The 21,418-nt window shown below is 45.7% G+C and overlaps 1 protein-coding gene across 1 annotated transcript in view; it reads left to right on the top strand.

Moving 5' to 3' along the window:
* LOC138285878 (multidrug and toxin extrusion protein 1-like) overlaps positions 1–21,418 on the top strand; it is a 679,999-nt gene that overhangs the window by 108,476 nt on the left and 550,105 nt on the right. The window lies entirely within an intron of this gene.

Here is a 21,418-nt window from a genome sequence, read left to right as displayed (position 1 = left end):
CACTCTATGGACATGAATAATGACCTGTGCTATAATATCGGCTGAATCTGCTGGCGAAGTGTATTAGCTGAAAAGATAGTTCAGTGAATTAAGGCAGCTGTGGCCATGGTAGAAATATGTGTATATCTAGCAGGTTTTAGCTTGTAGTACTGGCATGATATACCTAACAATGGAGATTGGAGCTGACACTAGTTTAAATCCTAAGTGAGCTAAATGTCCCATGGATTTGTTGCAGAGATCCGGGCATAGATCTTGCAGTACACAGGTGGCAATCTTGGTTACATAATGTTGGAGTTTTTCTACTCACTGGTGCAATTATCTATTTTTTAAATATATTTCTTTATTGGCTTTTTAACAATTACAGTCATCATCTCCCCACAAACAGCAGGGGCACCGAATTACCAACCGTATAACAGTATAATAAATATCTATGTATCATAACTCGATTGCAGGTACGTTCTTCAGCATCTGACACACTGTGTAAGCCAAGAAATATACTAGAGCAGTCTGAGCATAACTGCAATAAAAGAACCAATATAAGTAGGTGTGAAAGCGCTGAAACAACACCCCCCACCGCTGCCCACGCCCCTAGCTTCCGTACTTAACTGAATTGAATATGTGAGCCATAGGATGAACTCTACCCAGCTTCCGTTCGTGGCATTGTACGTGATTTGTACTATGGCATGGACCGCAATCTTAACCCTCTGAAATATCCGGCAAATATCTCATTAAGTGCCTGCTGAGTAACAATTACTCGGAGCTAGCACCAGCTGAATGTGGGTTTCTGAGCGTATCAAGCACGCCAAAAGGCGACCTGCCTTATCCCCCTCTAGGTACAATTTACGATGGTTGGCTGTGCGGACATATTTTTCCAAATGGTCCCAGAACCTCACACACCTGATGTCTTTGGCCGTTCCTGCTGGCCATATTACCCTGTGGTTCAGCCAGCGCCTTCTCTAATTCCGCAACTGCGCTTCCTCTTGAGTCAGCAAACTCTCTAGTACCTGATGAATTCTCGTTGAGGTTGCCAAACATGCCCCTCTGAGGACCGCCTTCTTTGCCACCCATTCAACTGTCCTGCAGCCTGCACTGCCCCAATTAGTACCATCATATTGAGCAATGGCTTCCCTTGGCGTATCAAGATAAAACATATCTGTAAGAGCCTCCGTTTTGAGCCACCATAATAGTATCCTCTATGGTGTACGTTGGAGCGAGTATGTCAATAACAGTGAGAAGTGATCTGAGATACAACATGTTGGGGACAACTGTTTACAACCCTCCCCGAAGAGATGGAAGAAAACACTAGGCACAGCAGCTGCGTGGGAACAGACAAAATGTATTTGCAGGTATCAAGACTTGCTGTCCAGCAAGGGAGAAGGCAGTGGGCACAACAATGCTCTTAGACTCCATCTCCCCAAGCTGCCACAGTGCAGCCTTTTTATACTTGTACAACAAGCAGAGCCATCAGAAAGCAAAAGAGGCTCCGTGCCAAACATGGGCAAACATATAAAATTTGTAGGTGAAGCAGAAATGAGCACAAGACACAGTGCCAAATGTAACATATATAAATATTATACAAGCAAAACAGGTGTACAGTGTACCCAGCTGAAAGGTAGCTATGGCCTGGCTTGTGGATTGTTCATTAGAGACAGGAAGAACGCGGGATCTTGGAGTGGTTTGTGTGCGCAGCTGTTGGAGGTGTCAGAGAGGTCAATGTTTGAGCCTAAGTTAGGTTGGAGGTGTCAGAGAGAGCAGTGTGTTAGCCTAAGTTCAGAGCTGGAATAGATATATACACATTTTTTTTTCTCACAACATAGCTCCCAGAATAGTATGTGACTAGTATTTATGGTGTTACTGTAGATTGGACCAGAAAATAATTAAGTTTACTATGCGCGGCATTCGTGGGGGTATAGCAGGAATACTCAGGGGCATTCGGGTGGTGAACCTGCCACATGTCAACCGAACCTAACCTCGTTCTCATCTGCACAAGGGCCACCATCATTTGGTTTAGAGTTTTGTCACTGTAGGGATCTATCCAAGTTATTGTCCAGTTTGCAGTTAAAGTCCCCAGCCATATAATTACCTCAGTCGTGGGGTTCACCTGGGCTGCCGTTAGTACCCCAAAAATACTCTGCCGTCTACATTAGTCATCTATATATTGATTAGTTTGTGTTCATCGAGCGTCCCCATAACAAAGACATATCTCACCTCTGTGTCCATCAGTGCCTGGGTCTTGTGGAGTGGTTCCCTGCAGCCACTCATATAAGAACCCCCCCATGCATAACCCTAGTAGGAGGTGGCATAAATCTGCCCGCCACCTCCTCCTCGGGGATGAAATGCAGCCCCCACCCCCCAAACATGTGTGTCTTAGAGAAATGCTGTATCCACCATGTATCTCCTGTGGTATGTATATATCATATTATGTTTTGCAGAGTTATTTAGGCCTCTCACAGTCCATGTGAGGAATTTGTACTGCGTTCATGTTCCACTCATAAGGGTCTCGTTGACACTGACCAGGTAATTTTGAAATCAAGGAACCCTGTGGTCTATCTCACAGTGCCTGTTAACCATGGGATCTACCCCACCCAGCAACAATACGAATTTAATGAAATCCCTTAACTTTCCCACCCACATTCCCTCCATTAGACAGATCAAAAAGGCTTCTTGCCACAGCCCTTGGCCAAAGAGAAATCCACCTCAGACGTCCACCCTAAAGAAACCCCCAACTAGGTTAGAAATAAATAGGAAAAAGAAAGTGGACTGTGGTTATAGATATCACTCAAGTTGTTGGGATTCCTGCAAACTGCAAGACTGTCAAGGGTCACCAAAGTTGGTAGGAGCCAGGTCCTCGGCTTTCCTCCCTTCCATGAAATGAAAAACAAGAAAAGAAGGAGAAAGTCTTTGTACGCAGTTTATTGACAGTCTAATGTCAATTGTTAATTTTGTAGCTTTGCTATCACTCAATGTGTCTGGTATTTCTTGGTTTTGAGAAAAGGAGTTCTGGGGGAGCACTTCTGCTGGAGCATTCTTTGATCTTCCGTCCGGGCAAACCAGGATGCCGCCACCTATCTTCATGTCAGTGGTTCCTGAGGAGCCCTGTGTGCCAGACTTATGCTGATTGGAATGGCGTAGACCCCTCTGTCTTGGTTCTTTCTTCTCTAGAGGCTCAACGCTTCTCACCAAGCCCACTGTCTCAAGCCATTCTGCTGTTTCTGGAGCTGATTAAAAGAAGTGGACTCTGACGTTATGCTGTATTCGAAGCTTGGCTGGATACATGAGGCAGTATTTATTGTTAAGATCTCAGAGCCATTTCTTAATTGGCAAAAAGTTCTTAACACAAATCTTGAACTTTACAGGTATAATCCAGGAAGATGAGGATTTGCTTGTCTTGAAAGTGCAGGGGACATGAGTTCGTATGTGCTGGAGATGGCATCCTTATCTCTGTAACTGAACAGACGTGCAATAAGGGCCTTGCGTGGGTCCCGGCCTGGGAGGTGTCGCAAGCGCATGGTGCATGTGCTCGATCGTAGAGAAATTAAAGAGACACTAGGGTTTAAGAGTATTCACTGTCCAGTCATTCAAGAATAATTCCACAGAGGGCCCCATCTCCCTCTCCAGAAAGCCAATGAGGCATATGTTATTCTGCCTCCAGCAGCCCTCCTTATCCTCCAAACGGTTTTCCATGTTTGAGGCACTGCACTTGAAACGCACCATCTCAGCCTGGATTGTCTTGACCTCCTGCTTGAGTCTTTACATCATCCTCGGCACCCGACACTCGTTCAGCCAACTTGTGCAAATCTTACCCCAAGTGGTTCACATTCATTGCTGTAGTGTCCATATTTGCCTCCAGTGCTTCCCTGGTTCCTCGGATGGCTGCCAGGATTTTAGCCTTAATGAGCATCTGTGTTTCTGTCCCCAAGTCAGAGCATACCTCTTGCTCTGCAGCTTGTGGGCTGGGGTCTGGCACCGTGTATTGGTCGATTTTATTGGACTGCCCCGCCTTAGGTCTTTTGTCTTTCACCATGACTGCAGGAGTAAGCAGTCTTGTCCGCTGTATTTAGAAGGGCCCTCTGCATCCCGCAGCTAGTGGAGCGGGGGGGCAGGCCCTACCCCCGCAGGCCAAAGTCAAACTTTAGATGCTGGCCAAACACCACTAGGTCCAAGCAGCCAGACCCTCCTGTGCCATTCTAAATGTGCCAGACAGTATGACCCACGTCTCGGCAGCCTGTCAATTGTCTGTGCAGTGGGGTACTGAATCTTCTTTTCCCGCTCAGTATTAGATGCCCCGAATGTGCTGGAATGTCCCCTTTTCGGTCCACCGCATCCCAGACCATCGGATGCCTCCACAGGTGTATCCACACTGCAGCTAGTGTCAGTTTCTTTGTTTTTTGTGTATTTGTTTGTTTTTTGTCCCCACTGCTGATGGGGCCCCACTGTTCCAGTCACTGCAGGTGCACCCACCAACTATTAAGCCCGGGGCCACACTCATCTGACTCCTCTTCAGCCCCCGTGGGAGGAGATTAGCCGGTCCAGCTCTGGCCACTTACGCTCAGCGCTCCCTGATATCCCAGAGCCTGCTATCTTGGGGAGGTAGGCTTTGTGGTTCGCCTACGCCAGAGATGCTTTTCGTTCTGCAGCGGTGCTCCAGTGGGCCATAGACTCATTCCCTGCTTCTGCTCTGCTTCCCACTTGGTCCAAAGTTGAGCTCGATTAGGCATGGATGCGTACTCCGGTAGATGTATGTATGCTCCTCCACCCCCCTGCCATATGATGGTAGAGTTATTGGTTATTGTACCTGCTGTTACACTTCGGATTGCTCAGGATTCTTTAGGATTTTGGCATTTCATGGAAGGAGCTTTGGCAAAACATGTCTAGTCCATCCTTGTGGTCCGCCACACCACCACTCACTCTGCTGTAATGATCTATATGTAATTTCTGTTGCTTGAATTTAAATCCCTCCAGAGTTAACTAAAATGTGTTCTTCTGTTGGCTTTAAGTAAGAACCATGGAGCTGGCTAATAATTAAAATGATTAACCACCAAGAAACCATTCAGTTTGTGTTGTGTGCTTTTTGTCTGGTCATTATTGGCATAATTTATTTAAACATGTATTTTATTACTAAGAAAGTGCATTCCGTAATTTTCCCAGCCTATCCATATGACAAGATGCAGCACACCAGTCAGTAGTTTCTGCTGTTTCTTATTGTTTTTCTATGCACATTCTTTTTACATTTAAAACATGTATTGTGCAAGGGCTGCGTGACTTTGGACATGTAATAACTACACTTAACTACCTAAAAACAACTTACCATGGCTATTAATTGACTGCCATCAAATACAGTTAGCACTGAGAGGGTTGGGTGTACTATTTTTTTTTATTTGATATTTACTTCCTTGATTAGTGAGAGAAAATCAGCTTGTATTCGATGCTGCTGGCAGGCCTATCTCCATACACCATTTTCAAGCAGACTGCACCCACCCAAGTCCCAATTCGAGCCTTCACTAAAATGAGTGTTATCCCTTCCAGACAGTCGAATGGCAAGCTAGTTAGCCTTAAAGAACACTGTCATAGGAAAGGAGATCCTCAAGACCAGCTTTTCAGATAATAGTCCTCTGAGGTAGTACTCCCGTCAGCTTCCTGTTTTGTAGGCATGCTGAAAGCCCATGCTGTCCTGAAGTCCTGTACGGACGAGCAGTGGTAACTGTTGAGGAAAAAAAAAGGGTATGACAAAGAATCACAGGACTAGAGTTCTTCTTTGTACTAGCAATGCCTTCTTCATAGGCTTGAAGTAGTAGGGGAGGCCTCATTGGTGAAAGTATGGGGGCTCCTTATCAGAGATCTTCTGATGTTAAGCCATAATGATGAATCTAAGTGAGGATGTAGTGAGTGTAGGGTGGTGTTTGGCTCCACACTATCTCCATCACTGTATAATATTCACTTATGAGCTCATTTCAATCTGACCTTCAGGCTTAAAGTACATAATCAGTCCATATGGTACACAAAAATACATGAAGTTTTCTAAAGGTGCGCAACCTAAAACGTATTCATTCTTTGGCTATCGTTGTTCAAACCAATATGTAGAACAATAATTTACAGAATTTAATGACTTTTGCGGCTTCTCTCTAGTCATCACTAGCAACACTAAAATCCTTGACTTTTTTGGGCTTAAACTTAAACTTAAACTTTCTAATAAGGCACAGAGGGTAGGATTCATTAGTTCTGGCACTATCCAAGACCTTTTTAATTTACTAAAAGTATATATACATACTTATAGGTATGTTCAGCCACCCTTCATCCATTGTTCTATAGTTATGTCATTCATATTTGTCTTCTGCCCACTACAGTCTACAGCAGAGGGCAGTGGGGCATCGGACTTCAGCCCTTGGCTGACTTTACTATGAGGGATGGTATTCTGCTCTTTCGCACATAGTTCCCTTCAGTGCCAAGAACAATTATAGCAATGTGTTTTTTAAAAACCAAAATAACATTGTTGCTTTTAGCCAATGTTTTCTTTTTTATATTGTCAAGGGCTTAGCAGCTGTGCTGAATATAAAGTTTAACAAAAACCATGACAAAATAAGGTTAGCAATGACAAAGCCAAAAGACAGCCAGCCAATGCCAGACCTGTTGACTTTACCAATGCTTGTTTTTGATTCTGAAACCCCTCTTGCACCATAGATCCAAGCTGTTGTCAAGAGGTGCTTTTCCAGTCTTTACAACTTAAGCCTATTCTACCTTACATGTCTCTTACGAACGGGGGTCTAATAATGGGTACAACAGTAAACCGGAGATTGGTTAACTGCAACTGTCTCTTTATAGGTTGGGGTAAAGGTCTTTTGTAGAGGTTGGAAAGAGTACAAAATGTGAAAGTTCATGCTATTTTGTACTTTGTATGTATGTATATGGTATTTCTATAGTGCAAGCATAGCCAAAACACAGCAGAGCACTGTATGTAGTCAAATGGAAGTTAAAGTCGGCAAGTAATAGGAGAGGAAGCTGCGTTGTGGAAGGTTAATGCATTGTGAGATACTATTCTTTAAAGAGTGAGTCTTCGACTCTCTTAAATTGAAGCAGTGGTGGGGTAATTCTGATGGACACAGATATGTTGTTCCAGATCCTGGGTATATAGATGGAAAAAGTCTGTTTTGTTTTTATTTAATCTGTTGTCTAATGGTGTCCTTCCTGCGGGTGTACAGAGAACCAGCAGTGATGGTGAGCTTGTCAGCAAGATGAGTGTGGGCGCTAGTTGTGATGGATTTGTAAATGACATAGCTGGTTTTGAAGATGGTGCAGGTTGGCAAGGGGGGGCAATGGAGTTCCATCGTCGGGGGGCAATATGACTGAATTTCTTCAGGACCTGATTGATATGTGCTGCAGCTTGTTGGATGCCCCTAAGACGTGGCAGTGTGGAGACTGCCAGGATATGAAGTATGTTGTTACTACCATCCAGATGCATGAGTACAAGGGCTTACACAGCAGTTTTGAAGTCGCTTTCTGGAAGCAATGCTTTGATTTTCTTTAGAAGATAGAGCTGGTATAAGGTTGTCTTTGTTTTTCGTCAAGGTGTTCCTTGAGGGAGTAGTTGGTGCTGATGGTGAACTCAAACGACTTGGCGTTCGGTGATAGTTGTGGTTTGAAGCTGCTAAAGTTCATGTAATTGAGTCAGGTTTATAGTGTATCTTGTTGTTCTGGGAAATTTTATAGGAATTCTGTCTTGGTTTGGTTGAGCTTCAAGAATTCCCTGGATATCCAAGTCTGGATGATGTGCAGGCAGTGTTGGAAGCTTTGGATGTCTGAAGCAGAGTGAGTACAAGGGGTCATCTCTCCTCTGATTATTGTTGTCTACACTGGTTGCTCATGAAACAGCCTTCTTCTTCAGGGTACAAGGTATATAGGTGATTTAGGACCTGCTTTCGAGTTCAGTAGACAGGCTAATCTGTCACCATTGCAACAGCCCACCTAACTCTTGTTCACCTCCCCTACTTTGAGTGAACTGCCAGGTTTATGTTGACTGATTAAAATGTACCCCATTCAACCTTAAGCAGTATGGACTGATTGCATACTTTCAGTGCAAATTATCTACTAACAATAAATAAGATAATGTTAAGAAATGTGCTACTATCAAGAACTAACATGTTGCAATATTGGAGAAGAAATGCTACATTTCATCATAACGAATCATCTTCTGCCTCATCATTACAGATCATCAACTTCCAGTAGGATAATGGAAAAAGTGCACTATTATCAGGAGCTGTCTTATTGCGATATAGACAAAAAAACTCAAAAGAGGTGAAGGAACAAAATTAGAATACCTAAACAGTGCATACCATCATTACAAATCATCCTCCTGCAGTAAAATAATCTAGCAAGTGTACTGGTATCGAGAGCTATCTTAGTGAAACTTTAACAATAGATGCTTAAAAGAAATAATGAAAAGGTTAAAATGCATAATCCCCATGTATGACCTCATTACAGCCCATCTACTTGACCAGTGCACATTTGTTTTACCTATGTGCCATATAGTTTAGTTGTAGCAAGGAGGCTAAATTGTCCCGTGCAATCCTAGATAAAATTTTACTTTGCATAAAATCAAAGATATATATATATATATATATGCCACATATGACATAGTCCGCAGACCGCCTGCTCCTCTGATTTTCATAACACAAGCATTGTCACTTTCCCTATAGGCCCGCACCCCATTATCTTTTCAAGATCTTTAGCAGGACCATTGTTATAAGAGGGTCTTGCCAGATCAAATAATTCCTCTACACTCCTTATATACTTGGCCTTGTACGTAAGTTGGAGCACGTAAGTTGGAGCCAGATCGAAGAATTCCTCTGCACTCCTTATACCCTTGGCACAGTTGTTAGAATTATCTAAGAAGATTTGTTTCAAAGACCCGCGCAAGATGTCAGTGTTAGCATTGCAAACTCGGTGATTGCATCCTTTATGCATTCTATCTCCATCCTCACCAAGTCACATTCCAGACGTATTGCTGCATGCCTAGTGAATCTACGAATCTGAAATATTTTCTTATAGGTTTTTATATGACAGTTCTCGAGTAGCGCAGTGAGCCTGATTGTTGGTAGTATTTGGCCTTGATTACTTTCCCAATTGCCTCTGCAGATTTAAGCCGATTTATAGAATTTGGACAGGGCATAGGTAGTTTTCTCCGCTTTTTCTGCCAATGATGCTGCCTGATTGGTGTCTGATATCCAAACCCCAAGGTAGTGGTATTTAGTTTCCATCCCTATCTTTAGCGGGCCAAGATTCCATTCCATGAGATGTTTTTTTTAATTGGCAGCCAAAGATCAGAATCTTAGTCTTAGTTACATATGCCCGCAAAGCATTCTTTAGGTTATAACTGTGAAGTATATCCATACCCCTTTTCAGCCTTATCTGAGTCTGGGTGAGCAAAACCAGGTCATCAGCATACTGAATTATGGGGAACATTGTGTTCCCTTTAAGCAACTCCGCACCCAGGTCAGCAGTATAAAGATTGAAAAGAGTAATGCAGCCTTGTTTTAAGCCTTTGATATTATAAATGTTTTCTGTTGCATGCGTTTGGGATATTTGGGATATCTTAATTCACACCCAGGTGTCTGAATATAACACAATTATTGACACCAGCAACCTTTTAGGTATTACCCAAGCAGCTAGTATTTTTCCAAAGGGTATTTTGTTCAACACCATCAAAAGCTGCACTGCAATCTATAAAGCAGGTGAAAAGTGGAGGGGTTGAAGACTTTTGTGCCTTGGCGCCCAAATATAAAAGAGGAAGTACATTATCTATAGTGGAAGAATTGGATCTAAACCCGGTCTGATACATGGGTATGATGCTATTTTCCATTATCCAGTTTTCTTTTGTAAAGGCCTTACCGTCCACATCCAATAATGCTATCAAACTGTAATTTTCGGGTCAAGTAATGTCCCTCTTTTTGTGGCTTGGATGCAGAAGCGACCCCTTCCAGGCTTCCGGTACCACAGACAAATATAGGCAGTCATTGAATAGAGTTGTCATGGGCTCAACCCAAAAATCGTAATCGTCCCTGAAGATGCTTCCCGGAAGGCCATGTGGTCCAGGTGCCCCGTCACACCGGATACTGCTAAGAATAGTTTACACTGACTCGGCTGTAACATTTAGAGGTCTGTTATCAAGGCCATCTAGTACATGTTGCAATACTGCAGTGCTTTGAGCATCTGCATAATCTGGATTTACATATAACTTTACCACATGACTTTCCCAGTTGCAGGCGAGAGACCACACTGTCCTTACTGGTAGATGTGTGGGTCAGGGTATTGACATAGCCCCAGAATTCTCTGCTTTTCCTTGGCGACATCAACACATGTATTCGAATCCACGTTCCTCTGTATCCTTTGTCTTTAATTTCCAAATTGTTTTCTTATGTTCTTTCCTTGCCAGCCTCTTAAAGGCTTCCGTAGCGGGTGTTATGTTTTTCCTGTGTTGTGATTCCACCTGCCGGCACTCTTTTTTATTGCATTGATACTCCCAGGAGGCTGAAAATGTATCGTCCCCACTTCTTTTAACCCCTAATGGTCAATGCTGACTGGAGCCGGCGAGCGCACCGTACAGCATAACCATGGTTCACTGGCCTAACACCCAAATTATCCTGTTTTCAAACATTGGGGAACCATTAGCCAGTTTCCGTAATGCGTACTTGGCAGAGCATGCAGTGCCCCATTTGATCTGTTTTGCCAATGGACATAGATCAGATGATAATTGCTTCCCACTAGCTGTATATGTCTGATGCCTTATCGCTCCAAAACCGATTTCTACTATCACAGGATTGTGGTCGCTTTCAGTTCTGCTAATGACAGCAGCACCGCCACCCCAGCAAAACACCACCAACCGTATCATGAGCAATGATACGGCCTGGCAGTGTTTTGCTGGCGGATGCTGCTGCTGACAGCAGCGCTGTGGACCGTCTCCAGCCAGAGGAACCCCTGCAAGCAGGTAAGTCGGGTTCTGTGACAGGAGAGGGGGTGGGGTGTTGTGTGTATGTGGGGGGTGGGTGTGTGTATGTTTTGGAATGCGTGCATGCAAGTGTGAGTCGAGTTGAATGCGTGCGTGAATGACTGTGAGTGTTATGTGTTGTGAATGCATGTGTGCGACAAGGTATGTTGATGTGTTTTGCGGTGTGTGGGTATGTATGTGTGCATGTGTGGGTGGTGGTGGGTATGCATGTGTGCATGTGCGTATATTGGTGCGCGTGTGGGTGTGTATATGTGCGGGGGCAGGAGAGGGAGGGGAAGGGTGGGGGTGACTCTGGGGTGGGGGGAGCGGGGGAGACCCCTACCAGTGCCAGGGAAGGGATTCCCTGGTAGTGCCTACCACCATGGTTTTCGTGGCCGTAAATTGCGGTAGGCCGGGTCGTAATCCCGAGGGTGGGATTGTGACAGCCGCCTGGCTGGAGACCAAAGTCTCCATCCCAGCGGCCGTTACAACCCTAGCGGTCGGAGTGTTAAGGTGGCGGTCTTTGATGGCGGTTACCGCCAGGGTCCAAATCCCATATTCTTTACCACTGGCCTGTTGGCGGTATTAACGCTGCTTTAACACCGACCGCCAGGGTTGTAATGAGGGTCTAAGTCTAATTTTACATATGTTGCAAGGCCTCCTATATGTCTTCCAAACAGATTTTTCTTTTGTGTCTGAGTTGTTAGGAAGCCAGGAATGGGCAGAGGCTCCTTCAACCAGGTTTGCTGGAAACACAGATTATCAGCGTTGTTTAAAAAGTCCGTAGTGGTAAAGCTCACAATAAGGGAAGACAGGCCTGCCGCATTCCAGCTTATTAGCTTGATTATGCTTTTTGTTGTTTTGAGGTGTAGTCCTTTGTGGCTAAAGATGCGATCTTCCTTTAGTAGTCAGGGCCACGGCGATCTAATCCCAGTTCCACCGGCCTTGGTCACCGTATTCTGGTGTCACATCTGCGTGTTGTAAGTATCCTGTGTCCCTTGACAGCTATATAGCAGCAGATTTTTTCTCAATGATAAAACAAAGTGGTATTATTCTGTTTCTGGTTTGCTAATTAATGTGCCCGAGCTTGTTAACGGATCAGTATTTTCAAGGATCCTTTCAGCAATATTCTGTTCAGACCATGTTGTCAATGTAGATTCTCTCTGGCTGATCCAAGCATAAACATTAAAGTTTACGGAGATCAGGACCCCAGAGGTAAGGTTAGCAAGTGATGATATATTATGCAACAGACTGAGGATATTTGATCTGTTGAGGATATCCCAAGGCCCCAGCGATGCATATAGTGGAGTAAACATTAAAGCAGACCTTTCAGATTTCCTCTGAGGCTTTATATTGTCCAGACTGTTCCCAATTAGTTTTCCATGATGTTCCTGCACGTGAATAGGCCCATATATGCATGGGGGCCCTGGATAATTTGTGCAATCTGGTGGGCAGTGGTTTTGCCCTGGGTTCAAGACTTGCTCCTGTTCCACTGGCATGGTCAGCTTGAGAAGATATGGGAGACTCAGCGAGGATAGTCTCCTGTGTTCCCCGATACTGACCCATCTGTGGTGTTAACGCATCTGACAGGATTCTCCTCCTGTATGGCTTGTCCTTTAATGTAGGACAGTTCCTTGTGCCCGCAATTGGTAAGGCAGTGACGGACTTTAGTATTGCGTTCCCGCTACGCCTTCTCTGTGCATGTAGCTCTGCACCATTTATCTGATAGAGACAACTAGCCGCAGATTCCTTATCTTAGAATTCCTCCCCAGGTATCAGACTGGATCTGGAAATGTTTCCACAGCAGTACCTCTGCGTGTCAGTAGAGGGAGTCGGGCGACTCCACAGTAGTATTGTCCCTGAACATGACATCAGCGGAGTCCATATATTCCCTACTATGACGCGCTGACATCAGTTTTTTCTGTTCTGCGCAGCAACGCGGATCCGGTGTCTCGAGTACCTCAGGCCGTTCGGCCTTTTGTACCCGACGGCGGGCATTTTGTGTAATTTCTTAACACATAATAGTGTATATGCCTTCTGGGTTAAAGGTCTGTGGATCCTGTTCCCGGCAGATGTCGGCCACGGATCCTCGTTCCATCTGTTTGTGGTGTCTGGGGTCTCCTCATGACCACTGCGACACCTGCCATCGTTTTAAGCCAAAGTCTTTGAGGAAGCATAGCAATAAGCTCCTTGTGGCGCGGGCGGACAAGTCCTCTTTGCCCTGGCATCGCAGTCCGTCTTCATCTTCACGGCCCTGGAAGCGATCCAGGAGTCATTCTCTGATGGTTCCGTCGACCTCAGTTGCACCCTTGGCGTCTCCAGGTAGGTCTCCCCAGGCACCTGCATGCTCTTCGGCATCTCTCCTCTGCGTTCTCCTCCAATGTAGTCTGTGCCCATGTCGACCCCATCGCGGCACCGGGGTGGCTATAGACCAAATGCAACATTATTACATGTCCCTCCATTCTATCTGTGGTCCTTCTACTCCCTCTGGAGCGCCTTTGGGCCCTATGAAGGTGATGAGTGGTTTGGCAGGGTCTTTACCGACTGTTTCCTTCTTGGTGACTGCTCACAATCTCGAATCCCAGTCTGGAGTCGGGTTGGCGCATGGCCTCATAAGACCTCCGTTGCCTTCACCTGATTCTCTTGTCCCAACGCCCTACCGGTGCCGTTGGACCAGTCGGCTATGCTTGACACGCCTATCTTGATCTCTCTGGAGTTGGACAAAGCAGCTTCCGAGGAAGCTTCCCCCACTCGACGTCGCTGGGAGCAGCACCGGGGAATTTACATGAGGATTCTGTGCTTACGCTTTCTCAACCTCTTGCACATCCTCTTGGTTCCCTTCTGGGGCAAATTCCTGGTTCATCCTCGGATTCGGTACTTGATTTGGGAACTGCTAGTGGTCTAGACTCCTTCCCAGCATCCAGCCTGTTCTTGTCCCCTGGGTTGGCAACGGAAGCCAGCACTGCCTTCGCAGATGTTTTGAGGTGGGTGTGGATGTTTTGGGCTTGCATCTTCCTGCGGTGCAATTGTCTATTGATCCCTTGATATCTTTTACTCCGGATCATTCTGGCACCAAACCAGTTCTGCCTTTTGCGAGGCTCTCTTCGACATCCTTCTAGGTGTCTGGACTCAGCTTGTCTTTAGTCCTTCGGTGGATCGTTCTGTTTCTCACAGGCATCAGCCGGCGCAGACAGACGTCTTGTGTCTTAGCCACCACCCCCCTCCTCAAGGGTTTGTAACTCAAACTGGTTTGGGCGTGCCTGCTCTGGAGCAGGTTCCACCTACTCTGCCACACACAGATTCTAGGCAGCTGGATTCTTCCGGCAGGTGTATTTTCACCTCTTCTAGTGCCGCTCTTCATTTCACCAACACTTCCTGTGTATTGGCCCGCATTTCCCATGCTCTCCGGAACGCTGTGGAACATTTACTACCATAGCTTTCTGATCATGTTTGCCCTGCTCTGACGTCTTTTCTCTGAGATGGTCAGCAAGCTGCTTGACTTGCAGTTTGGTCTGGTATGGATTCTACCAATTCCATTTTGGACTGAATTATGTCTGCTTCTGTTGCCATTCGTTGCAGGGCTTGGTAGGTGGCTTCCAACTTCTCATCTCCGGTGCAAGATGCTCTCCTTGACATGCCTTTTGATGGCAAGTTGCTTTTTGGGGCGCACGCAGATTCTGCCTTGCGCCGTTTCCCTGATTCCCATGGTGGGGACTAGTCTCCTTCCTCTCCTACCACACATCATCGTCTGTTGAGACTATTTTTGGACTGTCAGGTTCCTGTCTGGTGCGGGCATCCTCACCCCTTCTCTACTGTTATGGCATTGTTGCGTCACTTGGGTCGCTTCAGAATTGTATTCTTGGTTGCACTCTTGTTATCCAAGTTGGATCTTTTTGCGCTTACTTTGGTGCGCACAGCGCTATATATATGCTGCTTCTCCTGTCAGTGGTGCGGTGCTTCCGGAGCATATCTTGTGCCTCGGCAGTAGCAGCCTCCTCTGAACAGGGGGTTATTTCCATAGCCGTTACAGTATGGTCCATCATATTTGTCAGGGTGAGTTTCATCTATTCTTTTCATTTCTACTGGGCGAGACTTCGCCATGCTTGACAGTATATCTGCTTTGGAGACAGGCTAGGTGTCCTCTTCTCGTATGCCTGGCTTCCTGGCAGATCGTCGCCTTTGCTTGGGCTTTTCCTACCACGGGTTGTGGTTTTCTTTCTGTTGTACATTACTGCCAACATGCATCTTCTTTGATTTATCCTTGGAACTTTGCTGTTCACCTATGTTGATAAGAGATTGGGTTGGACATTCGCTCTTTGAGCTTTTGGTGGTGGATGCTGTTTTATGCATCTTTCTTGTTTGTCCCCCATGTGGACATATATTGTTGTACTCCTTCGGGAGCCAATTCTTGCCTACTTTTGGTACGTCTTTCACCTCTGGTGTTCCTTCCTAGGAAGGTTTCTTTTCCCATTTCTCCAGTGGGTTTTCCATTTCCTGCTTTTCCTCTGCTACTGGCTCATATTTGTGCTTTTTGCAGTTTCCACTCCCTGTCCTTTTGGATCAAGGAGCTATGGCTCAGTGGCAATATCTTCGGCCTCTGGCAGTACAGGCTCCCCAGGACAAGGGTTTGCATCCTGTCACTGCTTGTCTTTAGTAGAGCCATTGCAGCCTAGATCTATGATTGTACCTTCCGCCTTTCGGGACAAGGGCCTCCCCGTTTTGGGGATTCCATGCTTCCTTTAATATATAAAATACCAAAAAAAACTGTATTGTTATGCTGTGGTACTGTCCTGTGTTTCTTCAGCTTCTTCTGGTGTCTCGTTCACTGTGTCTGTTTGTTTTCCGAGACCTGCTCACCTGACAGGTAGTTAGTGACTTTTATTGCTTGCCCATTTATGTCATCCTGCGCAGCAGCAACACCCAAAGGAGTCTTCAACATTAAGTTTTTGTTAGTTTCGGGCACGTTACTTAATGCGGTACCCCTTTCTCCTTCATCAGCATCTTTTACAATAGATATTCCCCCACTTTCTGTTGTTTCTGTGACCGATAAATCCCACTTCTCTTATCAGGCGTCAGACAGCACTGTTTCCTGCTCATTTCTTGAGTGGTTTTGCAGTAGCTAATACGTGTTGCTAATACCTCAGGCAGAGTGGCTAATTTATCTATTATTACATTGTTAAGACTCCCCCCCTCGGCATACTACCTTCATTCCATTTGTTCATCTAATTGTCCAGTTTTCCAGTTAGTGTGTCCAGCTTTATGTCAAGCGTGAGCACACTTTGGGCCAGCATATGAGTTAATTCCAGGTGGATCTCTAATTTGTGCAACTGCCAGGTAAGGGATTTAAATGTAGCTAAGAAGGACAAATTTATAGTGTTCATAATACAATCTGATCTGTCCTCTCCCGCTGCCTCCCTACAAGGCAAATATTCCCTTGCAGTTTCAGCACTGGTACGGTAAGCTTATCCTGGGGGGCCTCCATTGAGCCTGACAAAGGGGTAGAACAAGACTGGCTGTTACCTTGGTCCTGTTGATTATAGAGAACCTCTAATAGAGAGGCTGGCTGATGGATCACTGCTTCTACTAACAACTTTTGTTTACCTGATGGAGTGGCATGGCTGAGAACTGACAGCCGGGTAACCATAGTTTCCCATTGGGTTAGTCCTTAGGCAGGGCCTGTTAATGTGGCTACTTCTGCTTTTTTCTAATGCTGTGTCTGCAAGCTGTAACAGTTCAGCAACAGTTGACGCATCCAGGCTGGAACCTGCAGCACTGCTTAGTGAGCTTGTCCCGCGTCTAGACACTGGCACAGTCACTATCGGTAAAGTTGATAGACCAAGTTCAGAAGTCAAAGGGGTTATCTGTGTAACCTGGCCAACGAGGAGCTTAGTGTCCTCTCCTGCCTCACCCCTTTCTCTCATATAATAGCTGTGAATAAAAGTTTTTTGGGTGTTCAGGCCGGGACCATATTACTCCTTGCCTTTGAAGCTCATCTTGTGTTCCCCACAGGGCTTAAGCCCCTGTCGCAATGGCTGGGCAACCTCAGTTTCCATTGCATTTCTGTTGTCACTATGGAGTCCCATGTCCCCCAAGTCACCCATGACCTTCCTCGCACCTATCAACTATCCAACTTCTTCCTCCGTTTCATTCCCAGTTTCTGTATTGGCCAATTTCCAGGCACTGCAGGGACACTTTGCATGAATATAAGGCTGCTTCGCTGCCATAAGCCGCCCCCTAGGTTTTAATGCTATTCCTACGAAATGAGAACATTCTATGGGACAACTTCTAGTTGCCCCCAGAAACTCTAAGACCTCTTGGTGCATTTTGTGTCTCAAATATTGATCTCAGGGATTTTAAGGTTCTCAATGAACTTGGTGCATTTGATGAGGCAAGTGGGTGAACTACCAGCGGTCTGGGCGTGAGCCTCTGCTCCTAAAAAGGCGTATGTCCGCCAGCAGAACTTGTCCACTTTAGCCTTATATGCAATCCCAGACCGACTGCTCTTATGGTTTGTAATTTCTGGGTAGCTTTCCAAACAACACCAGCGGGTCATTTAGTACTTAGTGCTCAATGCTTGATACTTGACACCCAAGAAGCACCGTCACACCCCCTGCCTCTCTCCTTCACCTTCGCCTTCTCCAGATGCTGTGGGTGAGGGGGAGGGGGGGCACGAGCACACTTCAATCACAGGACTCCTCACAGGGCTCTTCAAACATCCACAGGTCAAGAGTCACTGCTGGTCACCAGCAAGCAGTTACCGGCAAAAGCAAACTCTCACTGCGGATTCAAGCAGAGGCACTCGCGAGGTCCACTTGGTTGTCTCAGTTGGCTATGAGACGAGAGGTTCAGTGGTGCATATACTGTATTGAAAGCAGGTGGCGGACCAGCCCTACTGTAAGGGTAAGCCGCACTAACCTAACCCTGCCCGCTTCCGCCCCACCAGCAGGGACTGTGGCTCTGAGCCTGCTACTCTCCTGTTCACACACCTTGTTTGGCTGCCTGGTTGCTTGGCTGCTTGAACAGACCCAGTCCCTCAAAGCTTCTGATGCTGGTGCTTCTTTAGGCACTTCCCCTCATAAATATAAAAGCAATGGAAGGATAGTGGGGTATATAGAATCAGCGCTCTGACGTCTCTCGGAGTGGGTTGTATGTGGGCGGGCTCCTTCCACGCCCCTACATGCCCCTTACTCGCCCACTCCGCTCAACTCAGCCTCTCCCCTGCTGCTGCTGCATTCCTGACCTGCTCTCTGCTCTCCACTATAAACCTGGGGGGTCACGGTGCTCTCTGTGCTTTCCAGTATTGGTTACGGCTCCGTGCTCATGGCTCTGAGCCACCACTGCCAACCGGCACCTCTGGGAACCTGGTCGCGGAGGTGGCAGTGTTCTGCGGCTCTCCAGCGTTGCTCTCCTGCAGTGCTCTCTGCAGCATTTACGGCATTCACGATCACCCCCGCCAGCCCGCTCCTCACCGAGAGCTGCAGGCGTGGACAGCAGGGGGCTCCCTTGCAGCACCTTGCAACGATCACAGCGTTTGTGGTTCACGGTGATGGCGTTTCGTGGCTCTGGGCTCTGAGACTCCTCCCCCTCTTTCTCCTCAGACGCTACACACAGGGAGTGACCAGTGAGAGCTACAAACCACAAGCAGTTCATCGTTCCATTTTTATTCCAGTGACAGCAGTTTGTACAAAACCATAGATTTCACTGCAAGACCAGCCATAGACTCCACATTTGGCTGGCACAGTAAAGGCAGGTTAGCAGATGTAACGTTCTCCACCACTCGGACTTCCTTAACTCCACCCACCCACCAATGTCTAAAGCTGCGCCATAATCATCAGGCCCTCAGATACCCGACTTTAAAAAGGTCTCTTGAAGATTACCCTGCAGCGCCAAGTAATGCAACTTCACAGTCCCTAGATGGCCAGCTCCCACCCTGCAGCGCCAAGTAATGCAACTTCACAGTACCTAGATGGCCAGCTCCCACTCTGCTTCAGCTTCAGGGAAAAGCCTGAGGCTAATCTTTTCGAGTAGGGGGTTGTTTAGACCAGTGTCAAGGGCTTCAGGAGTGGTCAACACTTTATAAATGTTGTCATTAACTTCACTTACTCTTCATCACTTGCCCTGGTATACACATGATAAAATAAGCATCGACTAAGCCAGTGATTTTGGGATTTTATATGGTGAATATATTTGTTCATGGCTTCAGTGAGTTACAGAATAGCTACCACTCGGGTTGCAGCAATCTAATATTACTTCAGACGGAGAACAGATAGAACACAGCAGGACAGAATTTTCTCACTAACAGAACACTTACAAAGCATGTGCGTCAGGTGTGTGATCTTCTCTAACACGTCAGATGCAGCGCATACGTCTTTTTAATTCCGAAAATTATTTTATAGTTTCATTTTCAGTGCACATGTTCATTCACTTTTCAAGATACATAATTTTGCCATGCAACAGAGTTGCTTTGAAATCATCCTCTTTGAGTCTTCCAGTTTAGTTTCGCATTCAGTTATTCCTGGTTCATTGTTTATATGTGTAGCATGCAACTGATTCGTTTCGGAGCAATGTTTTTGTGTCTCAGTGGTAATCTGCAGATATGCGGCCTTGTAAGGCGACATGCTTATCTTTTCTGGGTACAGCCTGTAGCTGTTCGGCCATGTTGATCCGCTTGTTGCCTATTGATGAAAACAGTCCCTCTTATTATGATTCCAGCTGCTATTCAGGCTTGCAGCCAAAGTTTCAGATTTCCTCCATGTCTGAGTTGCAACCAGTGAAACTTCCGTTTTTTTCTTCAAAATTCTATTTTAAATTTGGATTTACTGAACAACAGCTATAATTTAAAACAAGCAGTATATTCTTTTGTGGCTTGAAGCTACTCCAGTCCCACAACCTAAACAATATTACGAGGTCCACTGTTAACAAACCTGTTCAGTGTCACAGTTTCCCATTGCTGAAAAAAGGTAGGGCATTCCTACCTACCCATCTTGGGCAGGTATATTTTGTGAGGGGGCATGTCTTGGTGAAAGGACTCCATTCTCCACCAATACCTCGCTCACACAGCGAACTGGTACAGTAGGGCCAGCAGCAGTTACACCATCCAAAACCAACACATACGAGACTGAACAGTGTGGACAGCAGACGTGCACGCTTCTCTCTCCTATAGAGAACAGGTACAGCATCGGCAATAAATACCCAGCAGCAGTAAATGAACCAGGCAGAATAGATACATGCCACCATAAACCTAGCTAGAGAGCAAATGGGTAGTTTATAACATCATGGGAGGGGGTCTGGAGACCCTGTACATTAAATGAAAGAAATTAGATGGGACATTCAACTAAACATTGAGGGAATTCTCAACAATTAGTCCAAAAATAGGATTACTATCACAATTTTACTAAAGCGCACCATTACAAATGTAACTTGCTACTCAGTCGTTGTGATTGCAGTTTGGATCACAGCAGCATTAAAAGGAGTGAAGAAAGAACATATGCAAATTCTTTTCCAAATGTGTCTTCCATACACTACTGGTAAAGCTCAAATGGAGCCAAATATTTTATGAATACAACTCTGTGTTGCGCATTTTCGCCCCTTAACCAGCCGTTATCTTTTTAGTTTTTAAATTGTTTGTATCTGCACATTACATCCTCGTCCATCTTCCCCGCTGCAGTCCTCACCTGCATGAGATTACGTCTCTGTCCTGCAGAACCTGTTCTTAGATGACATCGACAGTCCTCCCAAAAAAGCTGTTACTACCAAGCAGGCAGTAGAAAAAGGGAGGATCTGTAGCATCTCATCCCGTTCTTTTTTGCTACATTCTGAAGGCAATAGCTGATGTCAGGTAAATGGTAGTATTTGTATTTCTGTTGTCTAAAGGTTGTCTAAATGGTCTTTCAGAGTGCTTGCTTTAGCAGCACTCAATGTTTTCAAGGATTTTCTTTGCCTTTCTCCAGCAGGCGTGACCATAAACAATGGTTCTGCCCAACCGTGATCTGCTTTAGCATGTTTCTGGCATGGCAGATGGAGGGCGGTTTTTTCTTTCCTCCTCTCTCTAGGCAGGGGACATCCTCTGATTAGCGTCAAGTGTGTTCTTATTCTATGTCAGGACCGGAGGCTCTGATTATGCTTCTCTCTCTTTACTGTAAAAATTCAGCAGCCAATCACAATACAATAAAAAAACCTAAATTACCCATATATTAACGTCACCCATATCACATTCCCCAGTCACATAAGAGTGGTCCTTATAAGTACAGAAGGGTCCATTTTGTGTCCTCTTTCTTTGCTGCTTCGCAGCCAGTCAAGTCACTTATCCCGATTTTATATTGCATGGTTTCCTTGTTGTGCATGCTTCACGGTTCATTTGGTGCTCGTCGCTATGTGTATATGAGGTGCACTTTTACTGATATGCCGATGTCGCACTTAATTATAAATGTTGACACAAAC

The sequence above is a fragment of the Pleurodeles waltl genome, chromosome 3_1, assembly GCF_031143425.1.
Source record: "Pleurodeles waltl isolate 20211129_DDA chromosome 3_1, aPleWal1.hap1.20221129, whole genome shotgun sequence".
NCBI lineage: Eukaryota > Metazoa > Chordata > Amphibia > Caudata > Salamandridae > Pleurodeles > Pleurodeles waltl.
Note: the sequence above shows the minus strand (reverse complement) of the source record. Positions and strands in the feature narration are given on the sequence as shown.